The sequence below is a fragment of the Apium graveolens genome, chromosome 5 (assembly GCF_009905375.1).
Source record: "Apium graveolens cultivar Ventura chromosome 5, ASM990537v1, whole genome shotgun sequence".
Classification (NCBI taxonomy): domain Eukaryota; kingdom Viridiplantae; phylum Streptophyta; class Magnoliopsida; order Apiales; family Apiaceae; genus Apium; species Apium graveolens.
The window spans coordinates 161,211,965-161,228,245 of NC_133651.1; the positions used below are offsets into that span (position 1 = coordinate 161,211,965).

Consider the following 16,281-nt stretch of genomic DNA (forward strand, 5'->3'; position numbering starts at 1 on the left):
CATAAAGAACAGGTACCCGTTACCTAGAATAGATGATCTGTTCGAACAACTAAAGGATGCTGTTTATTTTTCCAAGATTGACCTGAGAACAGGATATCACCAACTAAAGATTAAACCCGAAGATATTCCCAAGACAGCATTCCGTACCAGGTATGGGCACTATGAGTTCTTGGTAATGTCCTTTGGATTAACCAACGCCCCAGCGGCTTTTATGGATTTAATGAATAGAGTATTTAAGAAGTACTTGGACAAGTGTGTGATAGTTTTTATCGATGATATTTTAATCTACTCAAGGACTGAGGCAGAACATGCAGAGCATTTGAGGATAGATCTAGGAATACTCAGAGAGGAACAGTTATATGCCAAATTCTCGAAGTGTGAATTCTGGCGGAATGAAGTACAGTTTTTAGGACATGTGATCAATAAAGAAGGAGTATTGGTCGACCCATCCAAGAAAGAGGCGGTCTCAAATTGGGAAAGGCCAACCACACCCACAGAGGTAAGGAGTTTCATAGGATTGTCCGGCTACTATCGTAGATTTGTACAGGACTTTGCGAAGATCGCAGCCCCTTTGACACGACTTACTCGTAAGACAGAGAAGTTTGAATGGACGGAGAAATGCGAGAACAGTTTTTAGGAATTAAAGAAAAGGTTGGTAACGGCCCCGGTGTTCGTATTGCCAGACGGAAAAGGAGATTTTGTGATATATAGTGACGCATCGCACAAAGGATTAAGGTGTGTGCTTATGCAGCACGGTAAAGTGATTGCGTATGCGTCGAGACAACTGAAGGAATACGAGATTAGATATCCTACTCATGACCTTGAGCTCGCGGCAATAGTTTTTGCCTTAAAAATTTGGAGGCACTACTTGTATGGAGAGAAGTGCGAGATTTTCACAGACCATAAGAGCCTCAAGTACATATTTACGCAGAAAGAGCTCAACATGCGCCAGAGGAGATGGTTAGAGCTAATCAAGGACTATGATTGTGAGATTCTCTATCATCCGGGGAAAGCCAATGTGGTGGCTGATGCCCTTAGTAGAAAGGAAAGACTCAGAATGATAACGACTTCGGAAGAATTGATAAAGGATTTCGAGAAAATGGAAATAGAAGTAAAGGTAACCGGAATCGGAACTGAAAAGCTGTTTGAGATCTCGATGCAGCCAGAGTTATTGGAAAAGATTAGATTGTGCCAAGAGAAAGTAATGAATGAAGGCAGAGAATCAATGACTGGAGAAGAGATCCATACTGAGAGAGATAATAAAGGGATAATGAGGTACTCCTACCGGATTTGGGTTCCGAACATTCAATAGCTTAAAGATGAGATTTTGGATGAAAGCCATAGTTCAAGATATTCCATTCACCCGGGAAGCACCAAGATGTATAGGGATTTGAAGGAGTATTACTGGTGGCCCAACATGAAGAGGGACATAGCAGAATGGGTAAGCAAATGTTTGACTTGCCAAAGAGTAAAGGCAGAGCACCAGAGACCCAGTGGACTTTTACCACCCCTGGAGATTCCCGAATGGAAATGGGAACAAATAGCCATGGATTTTGTTGTCGGTTTACCAAGGACGAAAGCCAACCATGATGCCATATGGGTGATTATAGACCGACTGACAAAGTCAGCTCATTTCATTCCTATCAATGAGAGATACACAGTCGATAGACTGGTGGACATTCCAAAATTTTGAACTTTTTTTTTGTAACCCTTATGAATAGTGTTTTTGTTGATATTGCTGAATAAGAAAACTTTTCATGTCACACTATGTAGGGGTTCTTCTATTGTTATTATGAGATCTTATTAGTACTTTATATGGGATATAAGTGTATGTAAAGATCGTCAGAATCCAAATTCGAACACTTTGATTTTTACCGAAAATCCACCAGATACCGAAAGAATTGAGTATAAGGTAACAGGATAAAAGGGATTTAAATTCAAGGATTATAAGAGGGGATCATAAAAGGAATACAATGTATTGAGAAAAGTTAAGGTAACACAAGTAATAAGATCCCGGGTATGATCCCTCAAAAGATAAACGAGAACGAAAGTTAAGCGAACCGTATAACAGATCAGCGGTCATTAGGCAAGCAATTAGGAGTTAATCAAGGAGGTTAGGGATGATGATGTCATCAAACCAACAAGAAGAGGACAAGTGTGGAGGGTGATATCACATGATGACCAAAGCGTGACATAAGGGAAGGAAGTGTGGTTGATTTATAACCACACAATTTTTTCATGGTTAAAAATGATTAAAACAAAACAAAAATCAACCAACGAAGGCAAATCAAAACAAATCATAAAAACACAAAAGGTCTTCCCTTTTCTTCAAAGAAAAGCTCTCGGCTTTTTCTTATTTCAAGAGAAGAAATTTTCAAAAATCAAGATCCAACCATTGTTAAATCACAAGGTAATTATCCAAGGTCCCTTATGATTAGTTATGGATATCCTATAAGTTTGAACTTCTAATTCATTCACAATCTCTTCCTAAAAATCATGGAAGAAGAGGGTGAATAGTGTTTTTCAAGAACTAAAATTTTTGTTCTTGAGTTTTTGTTTAGATTAATCTTGGATAAGGACTTTTAAGGGTGATTCCAACCTAATTACTTGATTCTCCACTCTCCAAGGAAGGTATAACCCCTCCAAACCCTAACTTTACTTGAGTATTAGGTTTAGTTTTGTTGTTATAGTTCATGAGAGGCTTGATTGTTGTGTATGTAGAGGTTAGTTGGCTTTGTGATGTTTTGGAGTTGTAATTTTTGGAGTATTGATTAATGAACTTAAGTATAGTTTAAATTCATGTTTGAGAATAGTATAAATTGATAATTTTAAGTTGTTGGGGCTTTTATGGTGAATTATGGATGGAGTTGGGTTGGGATATTGATTGTGGGTTGGTTTCGAGTAGAATAAAATTGGTAATCGCGTAAACATAGCTGTCGTAATGTCCGATTTACTTTAGACTGTTTTTGTTCTTAACATTAGGACCCGTGAACTCACTGTTAGATTTTGACCATTGCAATGATTAGATAGTTCATGTTACGAGCTTCGTTTTGATATGTAGTTCGTTTGAATCCGATGTACGGTTTAAGAGAAACGACCGTTTTAAGTAACGGCGTTTCGCGAACGAACCATTACCCCTCGCCTTACTTTGAAATATAGTTTAAAGATCTTAAAAGACTAATTGGAGTATGAATCATTTATGTAAAGTTTATTAGGCAGTTGGTAAGGTACTCGCGAAAGAATCGTCTTAAAACCCTTAATGGTTAATTTATTAAAAATGGTGGAGCCGAGGGTACTCGAGCGACTTAAGGGAATCGTTGAGCGCAAAGCGAGTGTTAGAGTCTAATTGGTTAAAGTATAGATTCATAAGCGACTTTGGTTTAATTCCAACTTATATGTTGTTTATAGGTTACCAGACTCGTCCCAAGCCATTTGTCACCCCCGTTGCTCAGGCAAGTTTTCTACCCGTTATACTGTTGTTGTGATGTATACATATGTATATGCATTATCTTATGATAGATGCATGATGGTTAATTTGCAAATTCTTGCGATATATTGGAGCATGTGATATGGTATATATGCATGCCTGTTTCATAATCTTGATATATATCTGTATATTCAGTTGCATAATACCTATGCTAGAGATAAGCAGTAATTGCGTATACCCTTAGTATAGGGGACCCCAAGGTGAATATTTTCTAAAACCGGGAGTCGATGTTCCCGAGTATATTATATATATATATATATATATATATATATTTACATATATATATATATATTGATATAGTTTTCAAAACTATTAATCGAATAAGGTTTATCCGATAACTTTATTTTATTTAATGAATAATATTTGAATATTCATTCGAGGACTTATGACTCTGTTTATTCTATTTAATGAATATTAATTCGAATATTAATTCGAAGGCTTATGACTCCGTTTATTTTATTAATGAATATTATTTTGAATATTCATTCGAAGACTTATGACTCCGAGTATTTACTAATTGATATTCTTTATTTTATTAAAGAGTAATGTGTCGATAATCAAACTCACTTTTGATTACTCAAATAAAGATAGTACTTTCGTATAAGTATATCTTTGGTTATTTAATATTCATTTCAAGTATAAGTTTTACAACTTCTACTTCAATTATTTTTATAAAGATTATTCTTTATGGGAATATTATTTAAACAATAATATTCAGATATTTTCTAATATATCGGGACTGATTTATTTCATTAAATCAGCATTACTCCAAACACTCTTTAAAGTGTTTTCGAGTCTTCAAAATGATTTTTAAAAAGTTAGAGCGATTCCCAAAACTCATTTTTTATATTTAAGATCTTCCGTTTAAAGGGGATTTAAATACTCGCTCAAAACCGGAGGGATCCGGCTCTGTGGTGTATTTTATTTTCGCAACAAGGTTGCTGTTTTGGTAAATGAATTGATTACTTACCCAACGTTCGGGAAGTAAGTCCATCTATCGAGTCGGAATAAGCAACATGGGCTCAGTGGGCGTCCATGAAAGTGTAAGTGGCTCAGTGGGAGTCCATCAAATGCGTAAGTGGCTGAGTGGCAGCCCAGCATAAGGTCCTATTGTGACCAGGGTGATGACCAGTGGGGAATTCATCCATCTACTAGTAGAAAAAGTTACTTATTGGTATCTTTGCCTGATCAGCAAGATATCAGGTTTATGCCACAATTCTTTTCCTTTCCAAAAATTCATTGGATGTTACGAACTCTGTTCATACTTTACATGACAGAGGTTTTCAGGAAATGTTTAAAGAGATATATATGTGGATATATATATCGGGACTTAATGAAGTATCTCATAACTTCATTTCATTCAATAATATTTCAAAGATTTAATCTATTCAAATCTTGTCTTGTAGTCTCATCTATGTGATGAACTGTTGAAAGCTCATTATACTTTGAACAATGGTAGTTCAAGTAACTTTATAAATGATATAAGTATAGTGAAGTATTTGGTAACTACATCCCTTGTTTTTGCTTATATCCAGTAAGTAATTATCTTACACCTGATAAAGGATTTTAGTAAGTTATCCATTTAGATACTTGCATTATCGTTTACACTATATATTATCTTGCGAGTTGTAATGCTCACTCTTGCTTTATTTCTTCATCACACAACAACAGTTAGGAAAGATGGCCAGACTCAAGCAGACCCAGAGCAGGAGCGTGGGAAGCGCCCCGCGCCTTCCCGTTGAGATCATAGCTGCTATAGCTGCAGAAGTAGATCTATCTGTAGATCAGACCTTCTACTTTTGGGAAACAATTATGTATAATTATAACTTATGGCAGATAATGGCAATTAATTGTAAACTTATCAAGTAATCATTTTGGATTGTAATAACTTTTAAATTGTGGATTCAAAGACTTGTACTTATTTCAATTTCATCTCTGAGACTATAATGGGTTGTGGTGTGTGTTAGTGTGGGGTCACAGCATGAGGTTATTTATTATTAATTCAGTTAAGTGATATTGTGGAAAGAAAGACCGTGACGACCCGGATCCCCGACCCCGGATCTGGGGGTGTTACATGGGTGGTGTTACAGGTGGCCGGAAAAGCTCTAGTCGCCGTTAATGGCGACTGGCCGGCCGGCGGGCGGTGAACTGGGGAGACGATGGTCAAATTACCATTTGATCCCCCTAGTTTGCCAAGGTTTGCAACTCTTGTACTGTCGTTTCAAAATTTTACAAAAACTGGATTTTTATTTTGTAATTTATAAAAATTGGATTTCCTTTTATATTAATTTCAGAAAATTCAGAAAATTGTTTTTAATTTCAAAAAAAAATCATTATTTATATTTCTGAAAATCATTTCTTATTTAAAAATAAATTTTAATTATTTTATTAATTTTAGTTGATAATTAATTATTTGATTAGTCAATTAATTTAAATATTAATTTATTAATTATTTAATTAGTTATTAATTAATTTTAATTGATTATTTAATTAGATTTAAATATTTAATTGGATTTAAAAATTATGAAAAATAGTTTCGAGCTTCAAATATTATTTTAAATTATTTTCAAGGCTCGATAATTATTATAAAATTATTTTAAAGCCAGATTCGGGTGTTCGAACCCTATTATTTAATTATAAAATGATTCGGAGGTCCATTTTAATTCTGTAAAATGTTCAAAAATTCGTAGTAAATACCTGAAAAATCATTTTGACCCCGAATCTTCTTTGAAAAATTATTTTTAATCGAATATCTTGTGTGCTATGTGCTACGCGCTATCTAATTAATGTGTTATATGCCTATGTTGTCATTGTTTGACTATTTTAGTTATAACTTTCAATCCGTAAATCGGATTTGGGTAGAACGAAGATTAGATAAAAACTTATGACGTTTATGTGACGATTAGAATGATATGAGATTGAGTATTGATAGATACTGGTGATGCCTAGCAGAGTAAGTGAGGCATAGAAAAAGAAATCCAGTGATCCGTAAATAGAACTGAAACGTAGAAAGAGAAGGCAAGTGCTTGATGAATAGAAGCAAAGCATAGAAAAGAGAAGGGAAGTGAGTGAAAAGTAAAATTGTTAGATGAGTACAAGTAAAGTTGGAAATCATCTGTGATAAGGCAAATCCTTCTAAACCTTTCTTCGAGATATATTACAAATGTTTCTAAACTTACTCATAACATGTTGCTAGTATTCAAAATAAATCTTGTTTTATATTGCAAGCGTTTTAAAATATTCAACCTTGAACCCTGATCGTATCATTGAACTTGAGTCGTAAGCTTTATTTTTTGAGTGTTTCGGTTGATTTCCCAGATATTAAACCATACAAATATAATACTACTCTATAAATACATACACACCATAAACCAAGTATTTTAACAGAATTTTTTGAGCATACAAAACTGATACACCCTTGAATACCCTATAACATCAAAGATCAATACCCTGTATTATCATTGAACCGTTGTTCTTTAGATACTTGATTCTTCATCAGGCTTGAAACCATTCTTCATATTTACACCTTGATACACCCTGATGATACCTGTGAAATGTTTTATGCTCTGAGATAAATGCTTTATCAATGTTAATTATGATTCTATTTTTATTAATTTGCAATGATTATCATATTAAATTGTTTTAGAATTGGATGGTTTTATAAATAAGGACCAGATTCGTGGTTAGACCAGATTCATGGTCATATTAGGGCAATGAGTGCCTTGGATCCATTTTATAGAGCAAAGCTGGGAGCCTTGCTCGGGGTTAGTGCGTGACTGATCAGCAGCCTAACCTTGGTTTTTAAAAATGAAAAGAATATTCAATTCTATTCATTGCTTATCCAGAAACTTGATTCTTATGAATCATTTCAATTCATCATTGTTGAACCTCAGTTAATGCTATTATGACTTGCTGAGCTAGTTAGTTCACTCTTGCAAATCTGTAATGTTATTTTACAGTTGAAAAGGAAATGGTTGGTAACGAGGATTCCCAGTCCAGTGTGCGAGCTAGGATTCCAGGATAAGATGGACCGAGTTAGCAGGAGCTTTATAATGTAGATGAGTTATATAAGATTGTAAGAATGATATCATTATAAGTTATAAGTGAAACTAGTTGGGATTTGGTACGATGTAATATAAGTTAAGGTTGTGGCTTATTTTCATACTTTAACCTGTTGCGATCCATGGTTATGGTAAGTAGGGTCTTTATATATATTACTTTTATAAGAAGGTATATATATATTGAGTGTGTGTGTCGGTGTTGTGAACCCCAAACTTCTGACCCGGGTTTGGAGGGTGTCACAGATAGTGTACAAAAGGAATGTGGCAGCCTGTTTGCAGGTGTTAGAAGAAAATGAATAATTTCCATTTCCTTGCAAAACAAGCTCGTTCAAAGATGTTGTATCTAACTTGGATTGTATTGGATAGAGAAATGAAAAAACATGTGAATTGGACTTAGCTGATAGGAATATTTTTATCTTATTGAATATGTAACTCAGTGATATATAAACCAAGTGTAGCAAGTATTTTAGAATTAAGAATTACAAGAAATAAATTAGAGAGTCTTTGTAGGCTGTATCTTCTAGCACTCTCTAGTTCTAAGTTGTAATACTTGTAAGCAGCTATGTGCATTCTTGCATCACAGAGATTTTCTCAAGATATACATCTCTGGTGGAAACACAAATCCACCAGAAAGATTTTAAACACTTGTTTATTTACTTTGTGTGATTTGATACTTTATAATCATAATCCGCACTCTTGCATAATCAAACACAGTTGTATATTTAAGGAATAATTTTTCATTAAAGTAAAAAAGAAACCAGAATTCCATTCAACCCCCCCTTATGTAATTCTGTTTTTTATTGTTAGGGAATAACAGTCCTTTTTGTCCTTATAAACCATTTTTTCTTCTTGACCAGGGACAACAACAACCAATTTTATAGGCATGTGAGGACTATCATAAATCTTGTTTAATTATTCAGGATCTTTTGCTTCCATACACATGGCCATCTTGACATTCTAGATTGAATATTCATGAATCTTCGAGATTAGTACCTTGATAGCCTCATATCCGCTCATGTTATGGTTGATTTAGTTTGTGGCTGGTGGTAGGTAATTTGGTTGAGTTTCTTTGTCTGCCATTAATGATTGTTTCTTGGAATTTAAACTATTTGTGTACCAACAACAAGCTATGATACCAATTATTAAGCCTGGCGAATATAATTAAATAATCAAATCAAAATTAAGAAGTCAACAGATAAGAACAATTTTTATATTAATGAATAAAAACTGATTACAATACTCTCTCAAAGGATGAGTATATATCCTTGAGAGCTGCTAGGTTATATGTATGATATATAAATACTCGACACACAGAGTGTTAACCTAATCTGTGCTTATATACAACACAATTACACAATCAATTTAGAAGATATGTTACAAGTGAATAAGGAATCCTAATACATATCCAACTATTGATTTCTACAATAAGTAAAGTCCTACACCAACATATCTCTCCAAATATATCTTCCTGTAATATCTCCTGATTTCCAGCCTGACAAATACTGACATAAACAAATAGTGATGATAAAAACTGATCAGCAAATACTGACGACAAATGCTGATGATGTCATTCTTGTCAAACTCTGATATCAAGTGCTGATGGCAAACTCAGATAATTAAATACTGATATCATCAATTTCATCTAACAGTCAAGAAGTCTTCATAGCAAATGCACAGTCAAGTCTCTCATGAACCCACTCTTTCGAATCTCTACTTTTCTCATATGTATACTTTCCTCCTGGTAGATCCAACTCTACTAATAAGCAGTCCTTAATAGCTCTATGAAAGCCATCTATCAGGTATTGGGGGTGAGTGTGAATGCCTCCATTATCGGACGAATATAACATGTCATTGAAGTCACCCGGAATCCCCCAGAATCTAATAAAATCCCAGGTTCCCTTCTCCGAGACTTTTCTGGATACCCATAAAAACAAGTCATATGTCAAGAAGGGATATTGTTTTTAAGAATACAAACATCAATATGATTCAACGAAGAGTCTTCAATAATCCAACAAACACCAATCTTCCACTTAAATGTTAATCCAATTCCCCTACTGATAAGTGGCATTTTATACCACTTAGAACGTCTTAAAATGGCTTAAATTGGTGTCTTGAAATCAAGTATTTTCTGTATTTGATGCGTTTTTCTAGTGTTTATGCATTTCAGGGTATTAGTTGCATTTCGGAGGAGGAATCATCAAGAATAAGCCTTGGCATGTGTTCACCATTGAGAGAGGAAAAGAACGGGCAGATTACGGCGAAGAAACGGAGCAAACCTGGAATTTTTCCAGTAGGGTCCTGCGCGCCCGTGCAGCAATGCTGAGCGGCCGCGCAGAAATGCTGAGCGGCCGCGCAGGGTCGGGGAAAAAGCTGAATTATTTTAGACTTCTACTTCTGTTTGGTCACCAACTTCTATGTAATCTGAGTTTTATGGGACTATTATATAAGTAGATTTGAGACGTTTTCATAGAGAATAAGAAGGAGATTCTGTTTTAAATTGTGTTGGCGCAAGAAGCGATGGAGATAAGGAAGAAGACCGATTTAGCACACCGCAACGAGGGAGGAAGCATATATTCTTGTGATTCTTGTTTCGTTGTAACGTTGGATGCTAGTTTTCTTGCTTTGACTTATTTACTCTTGTGACGTACTCTGTTTTAATATAATTAGTTTAGTTATTATTTTCTTGTGTTGATTATCATGATTTCATATGAACCCATGATGGCGATAAGTTCTATTATGGGCTAATCGTGATCATGGGGTTGCGACGGATTTATTATGGAATTCTTTAGTTAATTGTTTAATACTTTAGTGTGTGATGATTGCATGATATCTAGTATTGGTTGTGCGTATTCGTCTTATGTGCGTCGCGAACATATAAGATAGGGTGTTAATCTCTTGTGAAGCGACGGTGGATCTTGAGATTTAGAACTTGCCATGCTAGCATAGGTTCATGTACGTTGTGCATGATTAGTGGGTAACTCTAACAGTTTTATTTGCCCTATGTAATCAAAAGGAATAACTTGTGCTTAAATTGTTGTGTTGTCAATTTCTGTAGACATATAGGAACTCAACATAATTGATGACTATTCAACTTCTATCTTAATTGTGGATGCTTGGTAGAATGGTATTAGTACAATGAAAGTTGGCTTTTATCAGTTTCGTGTTATTCGATTAATGTCATCACTGTCACATGCTAAAGGTAATAACAATGGCTATAGAAGGAAGTAATAATGAAGTTGTGATCTCATGAGTGTTTTATTATTGATAAATTGAAGTGTTAGTTAAGTGGTTAATTAAGTAGTTAATTATAGTTAATATTTAATCAACAATTTTAAGTGTTATTATCTTAACATTGAGAAGTAATCATACATTGGTGAGTGAGTTTAATTAGACAAAAACTTAGTCTGAGTCTCTGAGGGAACAAACTAGAAAGTATTCTATATTATTTGCGAACGCGTATACTTGCGTGAATATTAGTGCGTGATTTCGCCCTAACAAGTTTTTGGCGCCGCTGCCGGGGACTCGGCATATTTGTTTAGTTTATGTACTTACCATTATTGGTCATTATGACTCAGTGATTAGGACATAGTAGTTACTTACTCTTTTCGGTTGTGTTTCAGGTACTTTAGCAAGCGTTTATGCAAACTCGTTCTCGTGCTCGCAAGAGGACCTTAGATACAGCTGAAGAGAAAGACGAAGTTCTTGATACTCTGGAGAAGTTAGATTTTGAGGATTCGGATTCAGGAACTGAGCAGAAAGAACCAGTAAACATGGGAGATCGTATTGTTCAAGCTGATCCAGCTCTTATGGATTTTTCTCGGCCTAAAATTGATGACATTCAGTCAAGCATCCTTCATCCGACTATTCAAGCTAACACCTTTGAAATCAAGTCGGGCACTATTCAGATGGTGCATAATTCTGTTTCTTTTGGAGGAGCGGCAACTGAAGACCACAACATGCACATAAGGAATTTTGTCGAGATCTGCAGCACTTTTAAGTATAATGGCGTGACTGATGAGGCTATCAAGTTGAGGCTTTTCCCATTCTCACTGAGGGATAAGGCAAAAGACTGGTTACATTCTGAACCAGCTGGGTCCATCACTACATGGCAAGATCTTGCACAAAAGTTTCTGGTGAAGTTTTATCCAATGGCAAAGACTGCTGCTATGAGGAGTGCTCTTACTCAGTTTGCGCAGCAACCTACAGAATCTATGTGCGAGGCTTGGGAACGCTACAAGGAAATGTTGAGAAAATGTCCACATCATGGAATGCCGGATTGGATGGTAATCACTGGTTTTTATAATGGTTTGGGGGCCCAATCTTGGCCCATGCTCGATGCAGCAGCTGGAGGCGCCTTATGGGCTAAAAGCTATACTGAGGCGTACAATCTTATCGAGACGATGGCTGCAAATGAGCATCAAAACCCAACTCAGAGGATGACGTCAGGCAAGGTAGCAGGTATTCTGGAAGTTGATGCAGCCACCGCTATTGCAGCCCAGCTCCAAGCGCTATCAATGAAGGTTGATTATTTGGCTACGTATGGAGTTAATCAAATAGCTATGGTTTGTGAGCTTTGTGCAGGTTATCATGCTACGGATCAGTGTTCTCTTGTCAATGAATCTGTTCAGTATGTGAATAATTATCAGCGACAACAGCAGCCTGTGCCAGCGACCTATCATCCTAACAACAGAAATCATCCAAATTTCAGCTGGGGGAATAATCAGAATGCTATTCAGCCACCACATCAGCAAGGAGTAAGTAAACAGTTTAACTCACCGGGATTCCAGCAACCACAGCAGTATGCTACAAGGCAATCATATCCTCAACAGGGAAGTGCAGCTACACCTACTAGTGCTGATTTTGAGGAACTTAAGCTGTTGTGCAAGAGTCAGGCAGTTTCTATCAAGACCTTGGAAAATCAAATCGGTCAATTAGCCAATGCAGTGCTCAATCGTCAACCTGGCACTCTTCCCAGTGACACGGAAGTACCAGGCAGGAAGGAAGCCAAAGAGCAAGTCAAGGCTATTACCTTAAGGTCTGGAAAAGTAGCTGATGCTGAAAAGGCAAAAGAAGTCGAAGCTGAAGTTAGAGATGAAGAATCTAAGCAAAAGGAGAAAGCGGCAGAACCAAAGAAGACTACTGTTGAACACACTCTGCCTGAGGCTAATACAGGGGCGAAACAGCTCTATCCTCCACCACCTTTTCCTAAGAGATTGCAGCAACAAAAGCTGGATAGACAGTTCGGGAAGTTTCTGGAGGTGTTCAAGAAACTTCACATCAATATACCTTTCGCTGAGGCTCTGGAACAAATGCCTAGTTATGCAAAGTTTATGAAGACTATTCTTTCAAGGAAGGTGAAACTGGATGACCTTGAAACCGTTGCTCTCACGGAAGAATGCAGCGCGGTTCTGCAACAAAAGTTACCACCAAAACTAAAAGATCCAGGAAGCTTCACCATTCCTTGCACCATTGGCAATCTAACTTTTAACAAGTGCCTTTGTGATTTGGGAGCAAGCATTAATCTGATGCCGTTGTCGATCTTTAAAAAGCTGGATCTGCCTGATCCAAAACCCACATACATGTCGCTATAATTGGCGGACCGTTCCATTACTTACCCAAGGGGCATAGTTGAGGATGTGCTCGTCAAGGTGGATAAGCTCTTCTTTCCTGCTGATTTTGTTATTCTGGATTTTGAGGAAGATAAGAAGATTCTCATAATCTTGGGGAGGCCTTTCTTGGCTACTGGCCGTACCTTGATAGATGTGCAAAAAGGGGAACTTACTATGCGGGTCCAAGATCAGAATGTGACCTTCAACGTATTCAAGGCAATGAAATTCCCTACAGAAGATGAGGAGTGCTTAAAAGTGGATGTGATTGATTCTGCAGTTACTTCGGAACTCGATCACATGCTAATGTCTGATGCATTGGAAAAGGCCTTAGTGGGGGAATTTGACAGTGATGATGAAGATAACAATGAGCAATTACAATATCTGAACGCTTCTCCATGGAAGCGAAAGCTCGACATACCATTTGAATCTCTTGGTACTTCTGACCTTAAGAATGCTGAAGGGAAGCTCAAACCATCAATAGAGGAAGCACCTACCTTGGAGCTAAAACCATTACCTGAACACTTGAGGTATGCTTTTTTAGATGATTCATCTACGTTACCTGTTATTATTTCAGCTGACCTTTCAGGTAGTGAGGAAGACAAGCTCCTAAGGATTTTGAGAGAATTCAAATCAGCTATAGGATGGACCATAGCAGATATCAAGGGGATAAGTCCTTCATATTGTATGCATAAAATTCTGTTAGAGGAAGGTAGTAAGCCAACTGTGGAACAGCAGCGAAGACTGAACCCGATCATGAAGGAGGTGGTGAAGAAAGAAATTCTGAAATGGCTAGATGCAGGCATCATTTATCCTATTTCTGACAGCTCGTGGGTGAGCCCCGTGCAATGTGTACCTAAGAAAGGAGGTATCACTGTGGTCGCAAATGAAAAGAATGAGCTCATCCCTACTCGAACAGTTACAGGATGGAGAGTATGTATGGATTATAGAAAATTGAACAAAGCCACAAGGAAGGATCACTTCCCTCTCCCATTCATTGATCAAATGCTTGACAGATTGGCGGGATATGAGTATTTTTGTCTTCTGGATGGTTATTCCGGGTATAATCAGATTTGTATTGCACCAGAGGATCAGGAAAAGACTACTTTCACTTGTCCATTTGGCACATTTGCTTTTCATAGAGTTTCGTTTGGGTTATGTGGCGCCCCGGCCACCTTTCAGAGATGTATGATGGCTATATTCTCTGACATGATTGGAAATAACGTCGAAGTGTTCATGGATCACTTCTCCGTCTTTGGACACTCATATGATGAATGTTTGAATAATCTGCGCGCCGTACTCAAAAGATGCGTGGAAACTAATTTGGTGCTTAATTGGGAGAAATGTCATTTTATGGTGCGTGAAGGCATTATCCTTGGGCATAAGGTCTCTAGCAAAGGTCTGGAGGTGGACAAGGCCAAGGTGGGAGTCATTGAAAATCTTCCCCCACCTAATTCGGTGAAAGGAATCCGTAGTTTTCTCGGTCATGCGGGTTTTTATCGGCGATTCATCAAGGACTTTTCAAAGATATCTAAGCCATTATGCAATTTACTTGAGAAAGATGTGCCTTTCAAATTTGATGATGAATGTTTGGCAGCATTCGAGACTCTCAAAGGGAGTTTGATCACGGCACCAGTTATTACAACACCAGATTGGACAGAACCGTTTGAGATGATGTGTGATGCGAGTGACTATGCGGTAGGTGCAGTTCTGGGACAGCGCAAGAAAAATCTCTTCCATGTGGTCTACTATGCGAGTAAGACTTTAAATGGGGCCCAATTGAACTACACCACTACTGAGAAGGAGCTTTTGGCTATAGTCTTTGGCTTTGAGAAATTTCGATCTTATCTGCTTGGTACGAAAGTAACAGTATTCACTGATCATGCAGCTATTCGCTATCTGGTTTCTAAGAAGGATTCGAAGCCGAGACTCATTCGTTGGGTGCTTTTACTTCAAGAATTTGAGTTAGAGATCAAAGATAGAAAAGGTACTGAGAATCAAGTAGCTGACCATCTCTCTAGGTTGGAGAATCCCGATTCTACTTCACAAGATAGGACGTTAATCAATGAATCTTTTCCGGATGAGCAGTAGTTTGCAATTCAGGAGGAAGAACCATGGTTTGCAGATATTGTAAACTATCTTGTCAGCAATATAATGCCGCTTAATTTAACATCCGCTCAAAAGAAGAAGTTTCTGCATGAGGTGAAGTGGTATATGTGGGATGAACCATATTTGTTTAGACAGGGAGCTGATCAGATCATCAGGAGATGTATCCCGTTCTGTGAGACGGAGGGGATATTACGAGACTGCCATTCCACGGTTTATGGTGGACACTATGGAGGTGAGAAAATGGCAGCTCATATTCTGCAAGCAGGTTTTTTCTGGCCTACTTTGTTCAAGGATGCTCATCAGTTTGTTTTAAGGTGTGATCGTTGCCAAATAGTGGGAAATTTGTCAAGGAAGGATGAGATGCCATTAAATGTGATGCTTGAAGTCGAGGTCTTTGATGTATGGGGAATCGATTTCATGGGGCCTTTTATCTCGTCTTGCAATAATCAGTACATCTTGCTGGCAGTCGATTATGTCTCAAAATGGGTCGAAGTTAAAGCTTTACCGACAAATGATGCAAAGGCAGTGCTAAATTTTCTTCATAAGCAAATTTTCACAAGGTTTGGAACGCCTCGGGTAATCATAAGTGATGAAGGATCGCATTTTTGCAACCGTAAGTTCACTTCTATGATGCAGCGTTATAATATGAATCATCGAGTAGCTACTGCCTATCATCCGCAAACAAATGGTCAAGCGGAAGTGTCTAACAGAGAGATAAAGCGCATTCTAGAGAAGGTTGTTTGTCCGTCAAGGAAGGATTGGTCTTTAAAGCTCGATGAAGCTGTTTGGGCTTACAGAACAACATACAAAACTCCACTTGGGATGTCACCGTTTCAGTTGGTGTACGGTAAGGGATGTCATCTACCGGCGGAGCTTGAGCATAAGGCCTACTGGGCATTGAAGAAATTGAACCTGGATTTAGATGCAGCTGGTAAGAAAAGAATGCTTCAGCTTAATGAACTTGATGAATTTCGACTTCAAGCGTACGAGAATAACAAAATGTATAAGGAAAAGGTGA

At 37.3% G+C, this 16,281-nt stretch overlaps 1 non-coding gene across 1 annotated transcript; it reads right to left on the reverse strand.

Annotated features, from left to right (window-relative positions):
• Nucleotides 1-11,711: 11,711 nt before the first annotated feature.
• On the reverse strand, nt 11,712-11,818 carry LOC141662582 (small nucleolar RNA R71). Its single transcript, XR_012550690.1, has one exon. It is a non-coding gene; the product is annotated as a small nucleolar RNA R71 (small nucleolar RNA).
• Nucleotides 11,819-16,281: the final 4,463 nt, after the last annotated feature.